The following is a 23,063-nucleotide window of genomic DNA, read 5'->3' as shown; positions in this document are numbered from 1 at the left end:
TGTCTTCCTGGAACTTGCATTCTAAATGGCAGAACTAGCTACTAATCAAAACTTCTTCTCAACTCAGTTGTTGTTAAGAATCTCTTCAGACTGTGGATGAAGGGACAGTGGAATTGACTACTTCATATTTTCTAAAGAATATGTAGTCTGGGTCTCCCAAGAGTTCTTACTCAAAAGAAGCCTGTGGGATCATTTACAGCAATTCAGGCCTACTTCCATCAGCTAAAAGATGGCTGTTGTCCTACAACCTGCCCTCAATGACCAATGAGGATCCTGAGGTGGATGTCGTGGTAGCCAATATAGTAAGTATCATTTTAAATCATTAACTCAGGTAAAATTTATCTTTCTCAATATCGCTGATGCAGTTTGATGACTGATAGCTTTGCCAGATGAATAGTAGGCACCAAGACTTCGAATGCCTTCTCAATTCTCCGTATAAATGTTGAGGTAACAGGTCTCACTCTCCTAGAGCCAATACTCAGTCTAGACACAATTTACCTCATTATCAGCCCCAGAAAGAGATAAACTCACAAAATAAATTTCAGTATAACTTCTTATCCCACCTTCTTTAAATAAGAGTTATTTTAAGATGTGAAATATAAGATGTGAGCATCTAACAATGTTTTACAGTCTAAGAAGGTGTTTTTGTTGTTGTTGTTGTTGTTTGTTTGTTTTATGTTTTTTTTTTTTTTTTGTTTTTCAAGACAGGGTTTCTCTGTAGCTTTGGATGGAGCCTGTTCTGGAACTAGCTCTCATAGACCAGCCTGGCCTCAAACTCACAGAGATCCACCTACTCCTGCCTCCTCAGTGCTGGGATTAAAGGCATGCATTGCCACTGACTGACAAGAAGGTGTTTTAAGGTGGACAAATGCAAGTTATTAAGGTGTGTAAATGCAAGTTATAAAGGAATGAGAATAAGAGTGTTTCAGGGTACACAAAAGTGACTTAAGCTATGAAAATTCAAGTTATGAAAGTCTGAGGATAAAAAGCTTAAGGGATAACAAAAGTAAGTAATTTGATATTTTTGAAAAAAAATGAAACATTTTGTTACTTTTATAACTTAATGTTTTTGCATTATGCTACTGTTGTATTGAGACTCCATCAATAAGTTCTAATAAGCTATTAACCCAACTCTGAGAGAGTTCTACACACCATACTATACCGTAATCATGACAACCACAAGCTCAAGATTTCAAATTCCTTTTGGTGGTTTTCTAACTATAGATCTCCAAGATACTTTTAATTGTGGAAAAAAAAAAACCACCTCTCACACTTTCTAATGTGTCTAAAACTAAAGAATTCTTATAAGTTTCAGGAAGTCAGTACAATTCACTTCAAACAGATCAGTTGCACTCCAATAAGTCTTGTCAATCACCAAAGCTTTCACCATCGTTTCCTGGTCTTGATATTCCCATACTCCCCTCCCTCAATTACCATGGTCTAACAATTTTTTTTCTTAAACTTAACTTTGTTCTCTACTCTGCCAACAATTTTTCAGGTCCAAAAGGTACCAGACGATTCCACGTAGCCTGAATATCAGTAAAACAGCCAGCTACTCCAGGACTTAACCAACATATCCAACATCTCACATTTCTCAGGTCCCCTAAAAATGGTTGAGGCCCTAGGTCAGGAGGAAGCAGTCTTGAGAACCCAGGCTCCAGATCCCTGTCCCATAATAGGAAAAAGATGGGACTGTTAGGATTCAGGAAATATACTGGACCTGTCACCTGGAAGGAAATGCTCAGGCAGTATCCTGTCCAGCCCAAGGTTCCATGACAGGCACATCCTTATGTAGTCTATATGCAGGCACAAAAGGTCCCTTAAGAGACAAGCTCTGCCCACTGTTCTTCCGAAGGAATAAGAAAGTCTATATCATTCTGTCTCTGTTTCTTTCTCTCTTCCTTTCCCTTTATTTCAATTATACTCTCCATTTTATCTCAATAAAAAGTAACTTTGCCTGCATGGTGTATTTGTCTCTCACTCTCCCTGAAGCTTCTGACTGTCCCCCATCAAGGATTCTTGTGCAAAAAATTTCCCTGGGCTCTCATTCACCATGGTTTAGGCCTGCTGTCTCTCTCACAAAAATGACTGCAAGTAGATTATGCAAATAATAACTAAACATGGAAATGTAGGAGATAACTGATGTTATAAACCAAACAGGTCCAACAGATATTCATAAAACAATTCATCTAAGCACAAATAAATAGACCTTCTTCTCAGCATCTCAGGGAACTGTCTCCAAAGATGATCACATACTCAGAGACAAAACAAGTATCAAAAATTGAAAAAAGTAAAATAGAATAACACTAAAATAGTATCCTACATTCTGTCTCACCATGAATAAATAACCCCTTATATACATCTCTATATATGTATATATAGAGGTATACATATGTATACAACAGAAAGCTACAAACTTATGGAAATTAAACAACTCTCTACTGAACAACAACAAAAAGTGTGTCAAGACATAAATTAAGAAAGAAATTAAACACTTTCTATAATTGAATGAAAAGAATTTACAACATACATGAACTTATGTGATGAGATGAAGATTTGTAAGATGCAAATTCATAACACTAAGTGGATAAAAAATATTAAAAACATGGAGAGTTTTTTTTATACTAGCAAGTTAACCCCATACTGAAACCTCTAGAAATAAGAAAAAAGAAGCACACCCAAATAATGATAATCAGTAATAAGACTGAAGGCTAAAATCTATAAAATAGAAACAAATAAACAAGCAAGTAAATTCTAAGTATCAGTAAAGTAAAGAACTGATTCTTTGAGAAAATCAGTAAGATTCACAAACCAGTATCCAAACTAAGAAAAATAGAAAGAAAGAAGATAAAAATTAGCAAAACTAGAAATAAAATGGAGGCCATAAGAACAAAAACAGAGGAAATGAGAATCATAGGGACATATTTTAAAAACCTGTACTTCACCAAATTAGAAAGTAAAAAAAGAAATGGGTAATTTTCTCAATATGTACGTACCTCTTACAAAATTTACACAAATTTCAGATAGGCAATTTAAACAGATCTATAAGCTCTAGTAAAATAGAAGCAGTGCTAAATGTGTGTGTGTGTGTGTGTGTGTGTGTGTGTGTGTGTGTGTGTATAGCTGATTCGAGCACACAATGCTATTAGACCTTTAAAGAAGTCTTAATATCCTAGCCAGTTTGGATGTTCACCTTCCTAGACATGGACGGAGGGGGGAGGACCTTGGACTTTCCACAGGGTAGGGAACCCTGACTGCTCTTTGGACTGGAGAGGGAGGGGGAGAAGAGTGGGGGGAGGGGGAGAAGGGTGGGAGGAAGGGAAGGGAAATGGGAGGCTGGGAGGAGGCTGAAACTTTTTTTTCCTTTTCTCAATAAAAAAAAGAAGTCTTAATATCAACATTTCTCAAAATATTCCACAAAATAGAAACAGAAGAAACTTTGTAAATTCATTTTCCATGGCCAGAATTACCCTAATAAACAAACCACATGTATATCCAACTAAGAAAGAGAATTACAAATTTCCTTTATGAAGATTATTAAAAAAATTTCAATAAAATACTTGCAAATGAAATACAAGAACACATAAAAAAAATCATCCACCATGATCAAGTAGGTATCTTTCCAGAGAAGCAGTGTAGATTTATAATTCATGAATTAACAAATGTAATCCATCAAGTTCCATGTGATCATCTGGTGAGATGCAGAAAAGGCCTTTGATAAAATCTAAGCTTCTTCATGATAAAAATCTTGGAACTATTAAAGATATAAGGGACATATCTCAACATAATAGAACAGTTTACAGCAAACCCATTGCCAACATCAACTTAAATGGAAAGAAACTAAAAGATATTCCACTAAAATCAGGAACATGACAAGGTTGTTCACTCTTTCCATACCTATTCCATATCATACATGAAGCAAACACTAGAACCATAAGACAACTAAAGAAGATCAAAGCGATACAGATTTGAAATGAATAACTCAAATTATCTTTATTTGCAGATGATATGATAGTATACATAAGTTCCCCCATATTTTCTGTCAGTAAACTCCTACATCTGATAAGCATTTTCAGTAACTATTTGGGAACAAAATTATCTCACAAAAATTAGTAGCACTACTATATACAAATGACAACCAGTCTGAGAAAGAAATCAAGGAAACAACACCTGTCCCTATAGCCTCAAGTAATGTAAATTATCTTGGAGTAACTCTAACAAGGCAACTGAAAGACTTATATGATAAAAACATCAACTCATTGAAGAATGAAATTGTAGAAGACATAAGCATATAGAAAGAATAGAAAGATTTCTCAGGCTCATGGACTGGTAGGATTAACATTGTAAAAATAACCATCCCACCAAAAGTAATCTATAGATTCATAGCAGTCCTCACTAAAATTCCAACACAGTCCTTCATAAATTTTGAAACAATTTTCATCTGCATATAGAAACACAGAAAAAACAGTATAGCCAAAAAATTATGAATGATAAAAAAATGTCTCTTCCATAACATCCACCCAATAATAGCTGCAGGAGCTGGGTTATAGACATATCCACTGGGGGTGTTCACCCCATGGTCACTTGTTCTCTGCATCTGGCTAACTTGTGGATTTCTGTAATGGTTTTCATCTACCGCATGAAGAAACTACTTTAATAAAAGGTGAGATCAACACTCATCAGCAGGTATAAAGATGACTATTTAGAATGTAATTTGAAAATGTACTTGTTTAAGAAAGTTACAGAAGATTCTCCTGTAGGGTACATGACCTCACTGGTAGTTGCCTGGATTTGCAGTATCAGGAATAAATTTCTTTCTGTTTAGTGTCTTTATGTTCAGTTAGATTGCTTTTAGTTATCCCCAAGATATAAGTGCCACCATTGCACCTTTGGGGATATCTTACTGTGCTGTTAGTCACACAATTTTATGAGACAACAGTGATCTAAACCCTGACTCTAGAATCTCCCTTAGTGTGTTATAAATCTTACTAAGATATTTCTCCTATAAGCTTACCCATTTTTAACAAACAAGAAATGATAGGCATATTCATTTATAGGGCATCCATGAAGCACTACAAACGACTTAAAACAACAAATGTTCATATTTTTCCACCAAATGTTAAAAATACTCACATTTTTTGGAGGTGAGAATTCGAAATTGGTGTCTCTGCAGACTCACATTTTCTCTTGAGGATCACCATAACTTGCCTTTCCCAATCAACTGGCTGCTGGAGTTCCTTGGTATTCTTTGGTTCTGAGCAGCCCAGCCTCAATTTCCACCTTCATGTGATCCCTTTTCCATGTCCTCCTCTCTCTGTGCTTCTTCCCTCCTTAGGAAGTTATCAGTCATATTTAGGGCACACTCCAATTTACTGTGATCTCATTTTGACTTCAGTAGTTATAGCTGAGGAATCCCTATTTACAAGTAAGTTGACATTCACAGTGTTTTAGGATGATTGCTCATGTCTATCCCCAAAATGTCTATTTTGAAATTCTCATATAAATAGTATGAGAAATTACAACCATGAAGAAAGATTTTAGGCCATAAGTGTGAACTCCTCATGAATGGGATGAGTTCTCTTCTGAAAGGAAATCTAATGATCTCTTACTTTTCAGCTATGTGTGTTTACAATGAGAAGCCGGAAGTCTGCTACCTGGAACCAAACTATGAATCTGATCATGAGTTTTTAGGTTTTTTGGATATGAAAACCAAATTCTTGCTGTTTTAAAGGCATTTGGCATGTGGTATTTTATTAAAAGGTTTCGAAGTCACTGTAAGAAAATGGGTAGTTGAGATTAAGCTCATCTTTTGGAGACATTTAATTTCACCAATAACTAAACCTGCCACTGTCTTTGAATCCAGGAATGTTCAAGTCTGAATGGATGTTAGACTCGCTGAGGGAATGCTAAATCCATAATGGAAAGCAATGCTCCTTCTATTTTCCCTACCACCATAAGTATAGTTATATATGTAGGGAAAGACTTTGTATCAGTATATTTTAGTGCTTCCCAGGTAATTACCACATGGAGCCAATGTTAATAATGTTTCACAACCTAGAGAAATATATGCATAGAAAATGCCAAAGGGAACTACTTATAATGGCCTAAATTATGACCTTTCTCAAAACATAATCCTCAGCCTTATTTTAACAGATGCCTCAAAGTCATTTGGTGTTCCCAGTAAAATGTATATTTTTATAAACCCAGGAAAACTCCCAAGAAATATTTCATCCAGGGAAGACATGGGCCTGAGATGCAATCTCGTAAGCCTCTGATATTGTTGTTGTTCAAGTGAAATCTCCGATGTTTGATGTTATTAATGTGAAATCAACCTAAATATGCAATAGTAATTGTTTGGTATACTACTGTGTACCACTCTAGTCTTAGAGGTAAAGATTCCATGATATTCACTTGAGAGACAGTAACAACTATTCCTAACCCTAGTAAACATGATAAGATTAATGGTAATCAAGATTCAAAACTTTTCACCATAACTGGTAGGGAAATAAAGTTTTGGTTTTAGATGGGAGGGGCCTTTCTCTAGACTCCTTTATTGCTTTGTGGTTCTCTCTTCACTTAAACTGAAGACAGGAAGAGGTTTCTTGATATATGCTTCCTCTCATTACTATTTTCTTTCAAATTTATGTTTTTAGTGGATACTGTTTTATTAAGAACACCCATGCTGAAATATAGCAATGAACTGGTCAGAATCCTACTGTACTCTAAATGAGTAGAGACAAGCTTGCAGGAAGGGAAGGAAACACTCACTTAGGCAAATCAAATTAAATCAAATACAGTGCAGAGTTCCCTCTTCTTCTTTTCCCTGTTCTTAAAAATCCACATGTTCACGGTCTGTTCAACAAAGCACTTTTTCTCTCTGTTGTTTCTGCTTGGGGAAAGATTAACGTCTCTCTCCCAAGGTGTCAACCAGTGTTGCTATCAATGCTTTTGAGACAGCAATTACTTGATGAAACTAATGGGTAAAAACACTTAAGCAAGCCAGACCCATCATAGCCTGACAGGCTTTCAACCTATTATTATCAGAAGATTATTTAAACTATAGGTTTGTCAGAATTTATAGTTCAGCATCTGTACTTACCATGCTTTATTTTCCTTTTAAAACAAACTTCAAGAGAGATATTTGCCAAATCTCTTTTTTCCTGTTGTCACATGAGAAAAATGTCAAGTGTCATAGATGGTGAGAGAGGGGCTGAAAGTGGACTTAGAATAGCAAACTTAAATATAAAGAAGTTTTGCAGCTAATATCTCTTTACTGCTTTGTCAGTGGATATATCATATGTGTTTATCATTTTCTTTAACATTCTTTTTTGATGTTTCAGAATTTCCTTATTTTTTATTTCAGAACTTTTTAAAATTTATTTACTTATTTAAAAATTTCCACCTCCTCCCATTTCCCTCCCCCTCCCCCATTCTCCCTCCCCCCTCCCTCTCCCTCTCCAGTCCTAAGAGAAGTCAGGATGCCCTGCCCTGTTGTTAAATTCTAACTTTATTCTATGTTGATCTGACAGTACATAGATGGTTACTATAATTTTTTTTGTATCTGTGGATGTTTGCTTTGTTACCGATTATGTGATCAATTTTTGAGAAAGTTCCTTGAGATGCTGAGAAGAAGGTATATTCTTTTCTGTTTAGGTGAAATGTTCTATAGATGTCTGTTAAGTCCATTTGGTTCATTACATCTGTTAGTTCTCTTATTTCTCTGTTAAGTTTCTGTCTGGTGGACCTGTCCGTTGGTGAAAGAGGGGTGTTGAAATCTCCTACTATTAGAGTGTGGGGTTTGATGTATGCTTTGAGTTCTGGGAATAGAGCACAGGACCATTGGAACTGAATAAAAGACCCAGATATCAATCCACACATCTTCAAACACCTGATTTTTGACAAAAAAGCAAAAAATATCAAATAGAAAAAAGAGAGCATATTTAACAAATGATGCTGGCATAACTGTATATCAACATGTAGAAGAACAAAAATAGATCACCATGCACAAAACTCAAGTCGAAATGGATCAAAGACCTCAACATAAAGCCAGCCACACTGAATCTTATAGAAGAGAAAGTGGGAAATACACTTGAACTCGTTGGCACAGGAGACCACTTCCTAAATATAACCCCTGCATCACAGAAACTGTAAAAAAAAAAAAAAAAAAAAAAACAGTTAAGAAATGTGACCTCCTGAAACTGAAAAGCTTCCGTAAAGCAAAGGATATGGTCAACAAGACAAAGCAACAAGATCTTTATTAACCCCACATCAGACAGAGGTCTGATCTCCAAAATATACAAAAAACACTCAAGAAATTGATCACCAAAAGAACACCTAATCCAATAAAAATAATGGAGTACAGACCTAAGCAGAGAACTCTCAACAGAAAAATCTAAAATGCCTGAAAGACACTTAAGGAAATGGTCAACATCCTTAGTCATCAGAGAAATGCACATCAAAACAACTCTGAAATTCCATCTTACATCTGTAAGAATGGCCAAGATCAAAAACACTGATGACAATTTATGTTGGAGAGGTTGTGGGGAAAAGGGAACACTTCTGCATTGCTGGTGTGATTGCAAGCGGGTACAACCCCTTTGGATGTCAATGTGCAATTTCTCAGAAAATTAGGAAACAACTTTCCTCAAGACTCAGTAATACCACTTTTGGGTATATATCCAAAGGATTCTCAATCGTGCCACAATGACATGTGCTCAACTATGTTCATAGCAGCTTTGTTTGTCATAGCCAGAACCTGAAAACAACTTAAATGCCCCTTGACTAAAGAATAAATAAGGAAAATGTGGTACATTTACAGAATGGAGTACTACACAGCAGAAAAAATGACATTTTGAATTTTGCAGGAAAATAGATGGAGCTAGAAAACATTATTTTGAGTGAGGTAACCCAGACACCAAACGACAATTATCACATGTAGTCACTCAAAGGTGGTTTTTAAAACAAAGACAAAAAACAGCCTACAAATCACAATCCCAGAGAACATAGACTACAATGAGGACACTAAGAGAGACTTACATAAATCTAATCGACATGTGAAGTAGAAAGTAAAAAAAGACAAGATCTCCTGAGTAAACTGAGAACATGGAGACCTTTAGGGAGGGTTGAAGATGGGAGGGGAGAGTCAGGGAGGGGAGCAGAGAAAAATGTAGAGCTCAATACAAATTTAAAAAAGGAAGTTCACATATGTCTTCCTAGTCCCACAATCCCTGATGCAGGTTGTGGAACCAAGACACATCTCACAGCCCCTGCCTGTGGGCTTGATTCACCAGTATACAAAAAGATAACCTGCCCTGTGGTGTAAGGTTTTCTCATGCAGCCACAAAAGACTTCAGATGAGCAATAAAGCAGATTCAGATGGAGAAAAACCTCTAAACAGGTTGCAGGTTTTTTTTTTTTTAACAATATGCATAGACATAAAAAAAGAAAAAAGGAAATAAACAATTATAAGAAAAATAGTTTAAAATAGTTATAATGTCTTTAAAGGAGGAAATTAAGGAATAAATTATATAAAGGTGAGAAAACTATAGTAGAGGGAATTTAGATCTTATATGGTACTTTGTTAATTTTACACTTTTTGAATGCAAATGAATGGACAACAGATGCTAAGAGACATTGGACTGTGGAATGGACTGCTGAAGAAATCACCTTATATACGTTAGAAATTCCTTAACTGTAAAATGAAAGCTAAAAATTGGTATTACATGGTGAAGAAGTTATACTTTTGTTTTCATAAGAAGCAAAAAACTGTTGATTCTTTTCAGGTTAATAAAGATCAGATTTGAACAAGGGATAACTTCTGAGTGCACTGTCAAAACTCAACCAACAAGACACTAAAGAAAGCAAATGTGAGGACAAGGTAGGTCAGGTCTTCAAAACTCCCTGAATCTCAAAAATGTCTGTGAGATATACAAGACCTGTAAGCCAAAGTTGGATGCCCCAATATTACAAAGGAACTTTGAATGACTGTCCAGGAAGCCAGATATCTATGTCACTTTGGAAATGGTTTGCAATGCACTTTCTATATATTCAGGTAATAGTATATCTTTCTGGAGTTTTTGAAGGCATTAATGATTAAATATTCATAGTTACAGTTTGTCCTTATTTATCCCAGCAGGGAACTTGAATACAGAGGTTTGAACACATAAAGCTAGAACAAATAAAACAGTATTTTCTTTAAATTTGTATATATATACATATATATATATATATATATATATATATATTTACTATGATAAAGTTAGAATCTTCCTTTGTAGTTAGACAAAAAAGCAACATAAAAAATATTCCTTTTCTCTGTGTGAATGTATGTCACTGTGATTTATTTAATAAAGAAGGAGTCTGGTCAGTAGCTAGACAGGATAAGGTTAGGCAGAAGAGCCAAACTAAGAATGCTGGAAAAAAGGTCAGAGTCAGGAGTAGCAAGCAGATGCAGAGAGAAGCAAGATGGGCATGTTGTACTAAGAAAAATCACCGTGCCACATGGCAAAGCAAAGATAATAAATATGGATTAATTTAAAATGCAAGAGTTAGATAGTAAAAATCCTGAGCTGTTGACTGAACATTTATAATTGATACTAAAACTCCATATCAGTTATTTAGGAACTGGTGGGTAGGAAAGAAAAGTCTGCCTACAGACATCATTATTTTTGCTTTGCAGAGTAGGAAATTGGGCTTATAAAAATCCATTAATTTGTCAAGGATTTCTAATACATTGATAAGGTTTAAATGTCTTTTTCTTAAGAATCCTTTTTCTCATTGTAACTAAGTAAAAATTATATAGACTGAGTCTGGAGAAATGGTTCAATGGATAATTGTACTTGATGCTCTTGCAGAAGACCTTAGTTGAGTTCCAGGTACCCACATGTTTTTCACAATTATTTGCAATTCAAGTTACAGAGGATCCCAAGTTCTCTTTGAACTCTCGGGCACAAGGCATGGCACACACAAAGAGAACATATATACTTGCAGCTAAAACACACACACACACATACATATACATAAATATAGATGTTTATATTTATGTGTATGTGTTTTTTATATATACATAAATATATATGCACATATATACATGTGTATATAGGTATATGTTTTGCACGAGGTGGCCTATTTGTTCCTGGCTGCTGAGCCTTGTTTCCCCACTGCCCAGACTTCCAAAATAACCACATAAAAACTATACCATTTGAATCCCTGGTTGGCTCTAGCATATTTCTGGCTTACTTATGTCTTAAAACTCATATCTCCACCTTTCTGTATATTGCCATGAGGCAGTGGCTTACTGGGTAGAGTTCTTGTGTCTGTTCCTGGTGGGGCTACATGGCTTCTCTCTGACTCCACCTTTTTTCTCCAATCATTTAGTTTAGTTTTCCCTGCCTAGCCAAGTTCTGCCTTGCTATAGATCAAAACAGTTTGTTTACATATTAACCAATAAAACGAACACATAGAAAGAAGGACCTCCCACACCATCTCCCTTTTTCGATTTAAATAAAAAAAGCTTTTAACTTTAACATAGTGAAAAAAAGATATTAAGCAATATTATAGTTACCATATTTATGTCTACTTTATATTTTCTCATAACTAAAAAAAACTATAACTACAACTATCTATTCTTTACCTCCATCAAAGACTCCAAAAGGATATAATCTTACCTAACTGGTGTACCTCTGCCTTCTGAGTGTGGGGATAAAAGGCTTGCACCACCATCACCTGGCTCTTCCTGTGTCTTTAAATATCCCAACCTCAGTGCACTTTGTGCTGCATATATTTTCACAGATATGGTGCCATTCATCAGAGTATGAATAATTCACAAGGGGCTATATCATTGACGAAAATGAACATTTCTTTCCCAGAAGCTATCAGTTGTGAATAACTTCTTAGTGAGAGGTAGGGAATTTTGGTCCCTTGCCCACTTCAATCTCAAAGGTTGCCAGGCTCAGTTTGGTGTAGGCAACCATAGCTGCTTTGAGTTTAGAGTGTATCAGTTATAACATTGAGAAGAACTACTTTTCCTTTGGTCTGGCCAGACCTCTGAACCTAATAATCTTTCACCAATTCTTCTCTGATGGTCCCTAAACTTCAAGGTATTTGGGTAATATAGATACCGTATTTGTTGCTGAGCATTCCACTGATACTTAAAAACAGATATTTTGTAGCATCAAAGGTCTCACTGGTTGAAAATGACAGGGAAGAAGAGTGTATACTGTGGTGAACTTATAGGGTCTCAGTTGGGTGATGTTAGAAAGGAATTAGAAGCCTAGGACTTATATTAAATCAATTTAAGGAACGCTTAAGGAAGTTAAACTTTGTTCTTTTAAAGTGTTATCAAGAAGTAGCTGTAAACCTATGTGCATCTGACTTGGTCATACTATCTGTTACAGCAAATGTAGTCAGAGCAAGATTAAAGATGAAATTGGTAACAAAGCAGCACTTAGTCAATTGACAAGGAGGGGTGTATTTTATTTTGAAGGTTTATGTTAGACAAGTTAATATAGTCAAACATAGAGTCAGCCTTTTATATTTATCCATAACAGCTACAGAATGACTTTGTCTGACACTGATGTTTTATAAGCTTGTTTACACTGTAAAGAAGTTGAAGTCCTGACTTGTGTTTGGGGCTGACAGAGCAGTGCCAATTCTCAGACATCATATGTTACATGTTTCTTAGCAGCATATTTGTTAAAAGAACAGTCAGAATCCAGGGAGCTGAATGACTTGGAGATAACAATGCGGTTAATATGTATGTATCTGACTACATGTGTGATTTATCTGATATGCACACAAAGACTGTATGACAGTTTAATATATAGGATAGGTACGTAGTGCCAAGTTTACTTCTTAAAAGAAGAAAAGATAACATCTGACTTATTAATCGGGGGAAATTCTATGCCCCTTTGGAATTTTATTTACTAGGCCTAAATGAAAACTTTTGGAAGTTTCTAGAGTAATCTGAGTCTTGTGGACATGGAGTTTGCAATCTCCATTGTGTGATGAATCCCAAAAGCAACACAGGCAGTCTGGAACGAGCACTTTTCATCATAAAGTCTGTAGGTTGAGCAATGATGTTTCAATGTAAGTTTGTATGACTAAGATCAGTCAGACTCCATTAGAAAGACAGCCTTCTAAGCTTCCAAGAAAATCTTAAAGCTAATAATAAATGAACCATGGCATGCAAGAGGGTTAACATACTGCTGAAAAATCATTTTTAATACTGGTGAATTATATAAACAAGAGTATGCTGACTTTAAATCTACTGCCATATTGCTTTAGGGTTACTTTTAAGCCTCTAGGGAATGGGATAGAATGGGTTTCTTTTTTCATAGAGAAGATCATAAAACATAAAGTAATGGTGCTATTTTATTAGGAAAATATAAATTTCAGTAAAATATAGACTTCAAATTGTCACTGAGATAACTGAGATGAATTTTATTGTTGGTTAGTGCTGTATGATTTTTTATGACTTTTTTTGTGGCTCTGGAAGTGGTGATTGAATTTAAATACCTGACCTCTGTTCTTAGTCTGTAGTGTTCAGGTAAAACTCATCTGTGCACATTTGAATTAGAGTTTGCATGAGACATTTAAGTCTGAGTCCACAAACATGCTGAATCAATGGCTGAATTGGGCAGACACATTTCTAATAACTGTTGATAATTTTTGAAAATGTGTAGTATGGCAAACACTGGGCTAAGTGTGCTATCCTATAAATCTGAATTAATATTCTGCCAGCTCGTAGCGTTGAATATCACTAAAACTCCAATTTTATAGGATGCTTACAGTGAGGCTTTGAGAAATTAAATACTTTCTTCATGGTCACACAACTAGTAAATACAAACCTAGACTCATTTATACTGGAGAAAAAATTAAAAGGTACAATATTTAGAATACCAAAACAAATATTTGGGAGGCAAATATGTTTGCATTTTTAGGCCCACTAGACTGAAAATATTCATGGAATTCTCTTTGTGAGGCATGATGGTGGGCACTGGGTCTCCACTGTTTTCTTGTCAGGGATCGAAGGCCCCAACATAGAAACTAACTGGACAGGTATGGAGGTGCAAGAAATAACCAGACACAGCTAACACCATCATTATGGAAGGGCATCTCAGGCTTCTCCTCAACCTGAAGATCTACCCGTGTTTATTATACAAAACACCTTTTAACCCCCAGGTAATTCAAGGAGGATACCTCATTAATATTCTTTCCAGGGACGCAGGGCTAGGGAAACACCTGCGACTTAGTCATCAGCTTAAGTAAACACCTCCCCCCAGGCGATCTACATTTTTAACAAAGGAGAAAGGAGCAGCACATCCTGGTTTTTGTTAGGGCAGTGACAGCCCACGTGATTACCTCAGGAGGGGCCTATATGGCTTCAGAGCCTGACTGCCACACCATATGGAAATATGGGCCTACATTTTCTGAATAACTCATGCAAACAAAATTCAGAGGAGCTTCAAGTGTGGCTGTGACTAGAATATGTGCACGTATCATTAGTGACACAGGAAAGTGATGAGATGCAAATTAAAGCAGATGTAGAAGACATTTCACACTCACATCTTTTTATGATTTAAAGTGCATCCCATATATCTTTGCAAAAAAAAAATCTGTGCTGTCCATTTTTCAGAAAAGAACTCTGTGGCAGCGAGGTCTCATAAAACTGCCTTAAAGGACAAATAACAGAAACTCATGCTCCTCAGTGTCATACACCTTTCAGATGCAGGTGGTTGACTGTATTTGAGAGAGACTATGTTGTCAGGAGCCATTTCCCCCCAAAAATCATTGCAGAAACCATTGCCCTGAGGAGTTTGCAGAGAGCTCCACACCCTAACAGTATTTAGAATTGTTTTATTGGCAGAGCCTATCCCACACCCAATTATCTGTTAATAGAGAGCTATCTGTTAGCAGAACCTGCCCCACACTCCAATTATCTAAAGAACTAGGAGTGTCAACTTGCAACTTCCTGACCGAAAAATCGCGAAAAGATTCCTTCCTGCCCATGCCCCTACCCCCCAAATTCCTCATCCAGGGGATATATAAGCTGTAACCATGACTCTAATAAACAAAGGCTTTGACAAGAACCCTGCTTGGCCTTCTTCCTGTCTCCCGCCCATGTCTTTCAGATAGTGCCTCTCCGGGACCCTGGAATTATGACCGGCCAGGCAGGTTACAACCCTAGACTGAGTGACCTGCCAAGGCAGACTACACTATGTAGGTATTTGCTTCTCTCTGCATCTTCTCCCTGAGTCTGGATAAAACACCTTTGCCACTTGTAAACCTCAGGCTAGCCAGGTTCTGGAATGAATACTTTCTCGCCCAGAACCTGTAGTTGCCAGGACTGCATGATATGGTGTGTACCTACTGGTGCTTGTCTGATGAGTTTGTCTAGAACTGTTTTCTGAACTCTGGCTATAGTTGGCCTGAGACACCCATGCATCCATTCAATCCTGTCTTATTCTCGGTTCCTGACATCATTTTTTATTCCATGGTCTTTGACCCAGTGTGGACTTACTGAGTTTTCTTTGAACTTTTTGACTATGAATAAGCTAAGTACAGAGAGACATTTCATTGCACAGGTTGATAAACTAAACCAACATATATATTTTAAAGATACCTTGACTTCAAAATTTGAGTCTAAGAATAGGTTGTTATGAAATAGAGATTCTACTTTTGTTTCCACAGAAGATGAGAACCTGTGGGTTCCTTCCAGGCTAATATGGTTTGATGGGCCAAGATGCCTGAAAGGTCTTCATGACCCCCCCCCCCCAAATTACTTTGCTCAATAAAAAGCAGGAAACAGTTTGGAGAGAACTGCATCCAAATTCCCAAATATTGTTTATTAATTTTTGTTTACATTTAAAAGGGGATATGGCCAGGCAGTGGTGGCGCATGCCTTTAACCCCAGCATCGGGAGGCATTGACAGGTGGATCTCTGTGAGTTCAAGGCCAGCCTGGTCTACAAGAGCTAGTTCCAGGACAGGAACCAAAAGCTACGGAGAAACCCTGTCTCGAAAAATCCAAAATAAATAAATAAATAAATAATAAGAGGGGATATGCTATATAAATGAGTACTTAGCATTGGTATGAATCTTGGTTTACTGATACAAATTTTAGGTCAATTTTGTTATATCTATATTTCTATTCTTGATTTAAGGTATTGTGTTTACGCAACTCATTTGAAAATGTGATGTATAATTAAGAAATACAGGTTAATAGTCATTTATAATAATCAAGCTTGTAGTCATGTTAATTAGGCTTCTAGATATACAGAGATATATCTCAGATTAGTAGTTATTCTTCAACCTTTTCAATTACTAAGATAATATAGCATTTAAAATGTTTAACAACTTAGGACTTTCTATGATAATGAGATACATCTGCTCCTTGCAGTACCAATCTGATTCAAGAAGATGATGAGCATTAAAGAGGCTCCTGATGAAGTTTGCTAGCCATTTTGTAGAAAACTGCTCTTGCCTACACTGATTAAAAGCATGTCATATGAACTGGACATGTAAGACCCACAAAAAAATGACTGCTAAACTTGCCTAAAGGTGAGACTGTCCTTCAGGGTTGCTGCTTCATGAAAGAGTCTTCCAGACATTCTACAGGACACAGAAGAAAGTGACTGAAAAAATGCCAATATGGATGGAATTGTCTTTGAAATTTCTTGCTTTATGAAAAAGTTTGCCAAATACTATGGGCATATAGGCTGAAGATGGATGTTTCAACATTATAAAAGAACTTAGGGTGACTGTCCAGGCAGCAAGATGTCCCTGTCAAATCTAGAGTTTTGGAAGTTGCTTGCAATGCACTTCCTGTTTACTTAGGTAATATTTTACCTTCTGGAATCTTTGATGGGGTTGAAAAATAGATAGTTATAGGTTTTATTAGTTATGATAAAATATAAAGTAGATATAAATATGGTAATTATACTATTGCTTAATATCTATTTTGTTATATGTAACTTTACTATGTTTACTTTTTTGATTTAAACAGAAAAAAGGAAATGCTGTGGGAAGTCCTTCTTTTTCTGTGTTGCTTTTATTGATTAATGAATAAAGAAACTGCTTTGGTCTATAGCAAGGCAGAGCTTAGCAGGGCAGGGAAAACTAAACTGGATGCTGAGAGAAAGAAGGTAACATTGGTGAGAAACCATGTAGACCCTGCTGGAGACAGACATTGTATAGAACTTTACCCAGGAAGCCACAGCCATATGGTGATACACAGATTAATGGAGATGGGCTAGTTTAAGATATGAGCTATCCAGAAATATGCTTAAGCTATTGCAATTAATATAGTTTCTGTGTGATTATTTCCAGGCTGAGCAGCCAGGAAAAAGACAACTAGCCTCCTACAACAAACCGACACTCCAACGTGTTACCTAAATCCACATAAAATCCGAGAAGGCTTGGAAAGAAATTCTAGACACTAAAACACCAAGTTTAGCCACAGTTTTTTTTTTTTTTTTTTCAGATAGGCCCTGCTTGCTGATAGCATGCTGCAGCTCTTTAAGAGAGGTCTTCCTGATTCAGCAGTTGCCAAAAAATAATGCATGGTTTTAAAAGTGGCTGCTTCCTGGGCTGTGCTGACAGCATGAATTCTGGCTCTTTAAGGAGATCGATCATGGTTTGTGAGCAACATGTTACAAACTGCTTAATAGTGTGACATAGACCTGCTGCATAATTAGAACTGGAGCAGAGTGCATGGCTTGCAGAGGCAATGAACATGCCTTCACTATACTATACAGGGTGGATCCAAAAGGCAAAGCAGTGTTGGTCCTAGTCACACTGTGGCTTAGCATTTTAAGCTGGTCAGAATAGGAGTTTAGATACACAATAGAACAGATTCAGACATGAAAGACCTCTAAACAAGACATGGTGTATTTTAAAAATGTACATAGGCTTAGGAGAGAGAAGAAAAAGAGTAAAGAGACAGTAAATGTAATATAAGAGACTACAGATAGTCATAGATTAAAGAAATAAAGATAACATAGAAAAAGTAATAGAGTAAGAAAAATAAGCCGTGTAAAGATGGAATATCCACAGAGAGTCTAGCTTATGCATATTATTGTGCTTTCTTTAAAGTTTTTGACTGTGAAAGAACTAAGTACAGAAAGACATTTCATTTTACGGTCTACTAACCTAAACAAGCATAGATTTTTTTTTTAAAGGTATCTTGACCTCAGAATTTGGGTCTAAGAAATTGTTGGTTTGGAAAAGAGATTCTTCTTTTGTTTCCACAGAAGATGAGAACCTATGGATTTCTTCCAGACTAATGTGGTTTGATGGACCAAGACCTCTCATTGGACTATGAACATCCCCCAAAATTACTTCACCCAACGAAAAGCAGGAATCAGTTTGAATATAACTATGCCCAAATTTGCCGGGCGGTGGTGGCACTCGCCTTTAATCCCAGCACTTGGGAGGCAGAGGCAGGTCTGTGAGTTCAAGACCAGCCTGGTCTACAAGAGCTAGTTCCAGGACAGGCTCCAAAACCACAGAGAAACCCTGTCTCGAAAAACCAAAAAAAAAAAAAAAAAAAAAAAAAAACTATGCCCAAATTTCCAAATAATGTTTATGAATGTTTCTTTACAGTTAAATGGGGGATATGCTATAGATATGAATTCTTTGAATTGGTATGGATCTTGGTCTATTGATACAAATTTAAGGTCAATTTTGTTATACTGTGTTTATGTATTTCTGCTCTTGATTAAGGTATTGTGTTTATGCAGCTCATTAAAAATGTAATGTCTATTTAAGATATTCATCAGCCAGACGACAGGGCAATTTAAGATTGGGCCCCTTTTTCATCTATTGCTTAGGGTCTTAGCTGGGGTCATTCTTCTGGATTCCTGGGAATTTCTCTAAAGCCAGGCTTCTTGCTAACCCTAAAATGGTTTCCTCAATCAAAATATTTCTTTCCTTGCTCTCATATTTGTTCTTCCTCCTTCTCAACTATCCCATTCCCCCACGTTTCCTCGCGCCTTTCCCTCTCCCCTCCTCTTCCCCTTACATCCTCCCTTCTCCATGCTTCCATTTTTTTTCAGGTGATCTTGTCTGTTTCCTTTCCGGTGAATCTATACATGTTTTTCTTAGGGATAACCTTATTACTTAGGTTCTCGTCAATCATGAACTATATGCTCAGAATCCTTTGTTTAGAGCTAGTATCCACTTATGAATCAGTACATACCATACTCAGCTTTTTGGGTCTGGGTTACCATACTCTGATGAATATCTTTTTTTTTTAATTTATTTATTTATTAAGGATTTCTGCCTCGTCCCCACAACCGCTTCCCATTTCCCTCCCCCTCCCCCGATCAAGTCCCCCTCCCTCATCTGCTCGAAGAGCAATCAGGGTTCCCTGACCTGTGGGAAGCCCAAGGACTGCCCACCTCTATCCAGGTCTCGTAAGGTGAGCATCCAAACTGCCTAGGCTCCCACAAAGCCAGTAAGTGCAGTAGGATCAAAAACCCACTGCAATTGTTCTTGAATTTTCAGTATTCCTCATTGTCCGCTATGTTCAGCTAGTCCGGATTTATCCCATGCTTTTTCAGACCTAGGCCAGCTGGCCTTGGTGAGATCCCAATAGAACATCCCCATTGTCTTAGTGTGTGGGTGCACCCCTCGTGGTCCTGAGTTCCTTGCTCGTACTCCGTCTCCTTCTGCTCCTGATTTGGACCTTGAGATTTCTGTCCGGTGCTCCCATGTGGGTCTCTGTCTCTGTCTCCTTTCATCGCCTGATGAAGGTTAATATTCATGAGGATGCCTATGTGTTTGTCTTTGGATTCACCTTCTTATTTAGCTTCTCTAGGAACATGAATTATAAGCTCAATGTCCTTTATTTATGGCTAGAAACCAAATATGAGTGAGTACATCCCATGTTCCTCTTTTTGGGTCTGGCTTACCTCACTCAGGATAGTGTTTTCTATTTCCATCCATTTGTATGCAAAATTCAAGAAGTCCTTGTTTTTTACTGCTGAGTAATACTCTAATATGTATATATTCCATACTTTCTTCATCCATTCTTCCGTTGAAGGGCATCTAGGTTGTTTCCAGGTTCTGGCTATTACAAACAATGCTGCCATGAACATAGTTGAGCATATACTTTTGTTGTATGATAGGGCCTCTCTTGGGTATATTCCCAAGAGTGGTATTGCTGGATCCAGGGGTAGGTTGATCCCGAATTTCCTGAGAAACCGAAACACTGCTTTCCAGAGTGGTTGCACAAGTTTGCATTCCCACCAGCAATGGGTGAGTGTACCCCTTTCTCCACAACCTCTCCAGCAAAGGCTATCATTGGTGTTTTTTATTTTAGCCATTCTGACAGGTGTAAGGTGGTATCTTAAAGTTGTCTTGATTTGCATTTCCCTGATCGCTAAGGAAGTTGAGCATGACCTTAAGTGTCTTTTGGCCATTTGAAGTTCTTCTGTTGAGAATTCTCTGTTCAGATCAGTGCCCCATTTTATAATTGGGTTGATTAGCCTTTTGCGGTCAAGGTTTGATCTCCAAAATATATAAAGAACTCTGATGAATATCTTAAATATCACCAAAGACCCTTCATCCAGAAACTAATGGAAGCAGAGGCAGAGTCCTAAACTAGAGCACAGGACTGAGCTCCCAAATAAATATCAGGTGAAGTGTGGGAGGAATGAGAATATGAGCAAAGAGGTCAAGACCATGATGGGTACAGCCGCTGAAAGAGTGTAACTAAACTAATGGGAGCTCCCCAGCTCTAGTCAGGCTAGGAAGGAACAAGCATAGGACCACACTACTCCCTCTGAATGTGGTTGACAGTTGCATGGCTGGGGCAAACTGAAGGGCCACTGGCAGTGGCACCAGGATTTATCCCTACTGCATGTACTGATTTTCTGGAAAGTTATTTCTTTGGATGATACCTTGCTCAACTTAGATACAGTAGAGAGGGCCTTGGACCTTCCCCCATAGCAATGTGCATTACCCTCTCTGAGTATTGGATGGGTGTGTGGTGACAGGGTATGTGGAGGGAATGGAAGAAGGAGAGGAAGTAGGAACTTGGATTGGGATGTATAATGAAAAAAGATCATTTGTTTTCTTTTTTAAAAGTCAACTTTTTAAAAAGAAAAAAAAGTAATGCATAATTAAGAAATATAGGTTAATAGACAATCATCTATAATAGTCAATCTTGTCATGTTAGTTAGGATTTCTAGATACACAGTGATATATTTCAGTTAGATAGATATTCTTCAAATCTTTCAGGGACCTTCACAATATGGCATTTAAAATGTTTTAAGAATTTAGGACTTTTTATGACAGTGAGACACTGTGCTGGCAGCATCAAGCTACTTAAAGAGGATGATGGTCACTGTAGAACCTCCTTATGGCATTAGTTAGCTATTTGGATAAGAAACTGCTCTTATGTTGATTGCTTGATGCTATGCTGTATAAACTAGAAATGCAGTACCCACAGAAAAATGACTGCTGAAGCTGCTAAAGAAGATGAGACAAGTGTTCGCTTTGGCAGCACATGTACTGAAATTGGAATGATACAGAGAAGATTAGCATAGCCCCTGCGCAAGGATGACACACAAATTCATGAAGTATTCCATATTTTTAATGAGCATGTGATCAAGCCGGACTCTCTGAAAGTGGTTGACAGTGGAGACTGACTGAGAAGCCAAGGATAATGGCACTGGGATTTGTTTCTACTGCATGCACTGGCTTTTTGGGATCTTAGTCTGTTTGGATGCATATCTTCCTAGGCCTGGATGGAGGTGGGGAGGGCCTTGGACTTCCCACAGGGCAGGGTACCCTGCCCTCTCTTAGGGCTGAAGGGGGAGGGAGGAGGGTGAGTGGGAGAGAAATGGGAGGAGGGGAAGAAGTGGAAATTTTGAATGGTATTATTTATAAAGCAATAAAATAAGAAAAAAGAAGGTGACACAATTTTTCGGGGTTCCTACTTCATGAGAGCATTCTACAGAACACAGAAAAAAGCAACTTATGGACTTTGTCATTCCAAGGAAGAACAGATCTTCAAATTTCCTGCTTCATGGAAAAGTCTACTGAATACTATGAGCTTGTAGGCTGAAGATTTGATGGCCAATGATACAGAAAAACTTTGGGTGACTATCCAGGCATTGACATGTCTCTGTCAATTTTAGATTTTTGGAAGTTGCTTATGATCCATTTCCATTTACTTAGGCAATATTATATCCTTCTGGAGTCTCTGATAGAGTTGAAGAATGGATAGTTATGGTTTGTCTTAGTTATGATAAAAGAAAAAGTAGATATAAATATTGTAACTGTAATTCTTCATACCTTTTTATATGTAATTTTATTATGTTAAAATTAAAACCTTTTTTTATTTAAACAGAAAAAGGGAAATGGTGTGCAAGCTCCTTCTGTTTATGTGTTGCTTTTATTGCTTAATGAATAAAGAAACTGCTTTGGCCTATAGCAAGGCAGAACTTAGTTAGTTAGGGAAAACTAAACTGAATGCTGGGAGAAGGAATGTAGAGTCAGTGAGAAGCCATGTAGCCCCTGCCAGAGACAGAAGCTGAACAGAACTTTATCCAGTAAGATACAGCCACGTGGTGATACACAGATTAATGGAGATAGGTTAGTTTAGGAAATGATTTAGCCAGAAATAGTCTTAAGCTATTGGCCAAACAGTATTAATACAGTTTCTGTGTGGTTATTTTGGGGCTGAGCATCCAGAAACAATCTAGCAGCCTCATACAACAATAAATAAACTCTCCTCTGTATGTTCCACAAGCACCATACTAACTCATATGGTGGTCAGTACATCTGAGGAAATTCCTTTCTGTAAAGAGACCTGGTAAAACAGAGCCAAAGCCCAGACAACAAGTAAGTGAATTGATCACAGTGACCTCCAGAATGAATATCCAGTGATCTGAAAAGTACATTGAACTGTAGTGTGGAAATATGCAAAAGGCAAAATCACAAACAAGGAAGTTACTGGAGTCAACATCAAAACAGAAGAGGGAAAGAAGCAAATGGATGTTACATAGTGAAGAGTAGCCTGAGGAACTTAGGTTAAACGGAGGGGAAGAGAATGTA

The 23,063-nt window shown here is 37.2% G+C and overlaps 1 non-coding gene across 1 annotated transcript; it reads left to right on the top strand.

The window, feature by feature from the left end:
• The first annotated feature begins 21,491 nt into the window (after window positions 1-21,491).
• LOC121432526 lies at window positions 21,492-21,598 on the top strand. The gene has a single exon (XR_005972200.1). It is a non-coding gene; the product is annotated as a U6 spliceosomal RNA (small nuclear RNA).
• The last annotated feature ends 1,465 nt before the right edge of the window (window positions 21,599-23,063 follow it).

Source organism: Microtus oregoni, unplaced genomic scaffold (assembly GCF_018167655.1).
Source record: "Microtus oregoni isolate MIOR12 unplaced genomic scaffold, Mior012 000034F_ref0000314, whole genome shotgun sequence".
In the NCBI taxonomy this organism is placed as follows: Eukaryota; Metazoa; Chordata; class Mammalia; order Rodentia; family Cricetidae; genus Microtus; species Microtus oregoni.
Note: the sequence above shows the minus strand (reverse complement) of the source record. Positions and strands in the feature narration are given on the sequence as shown.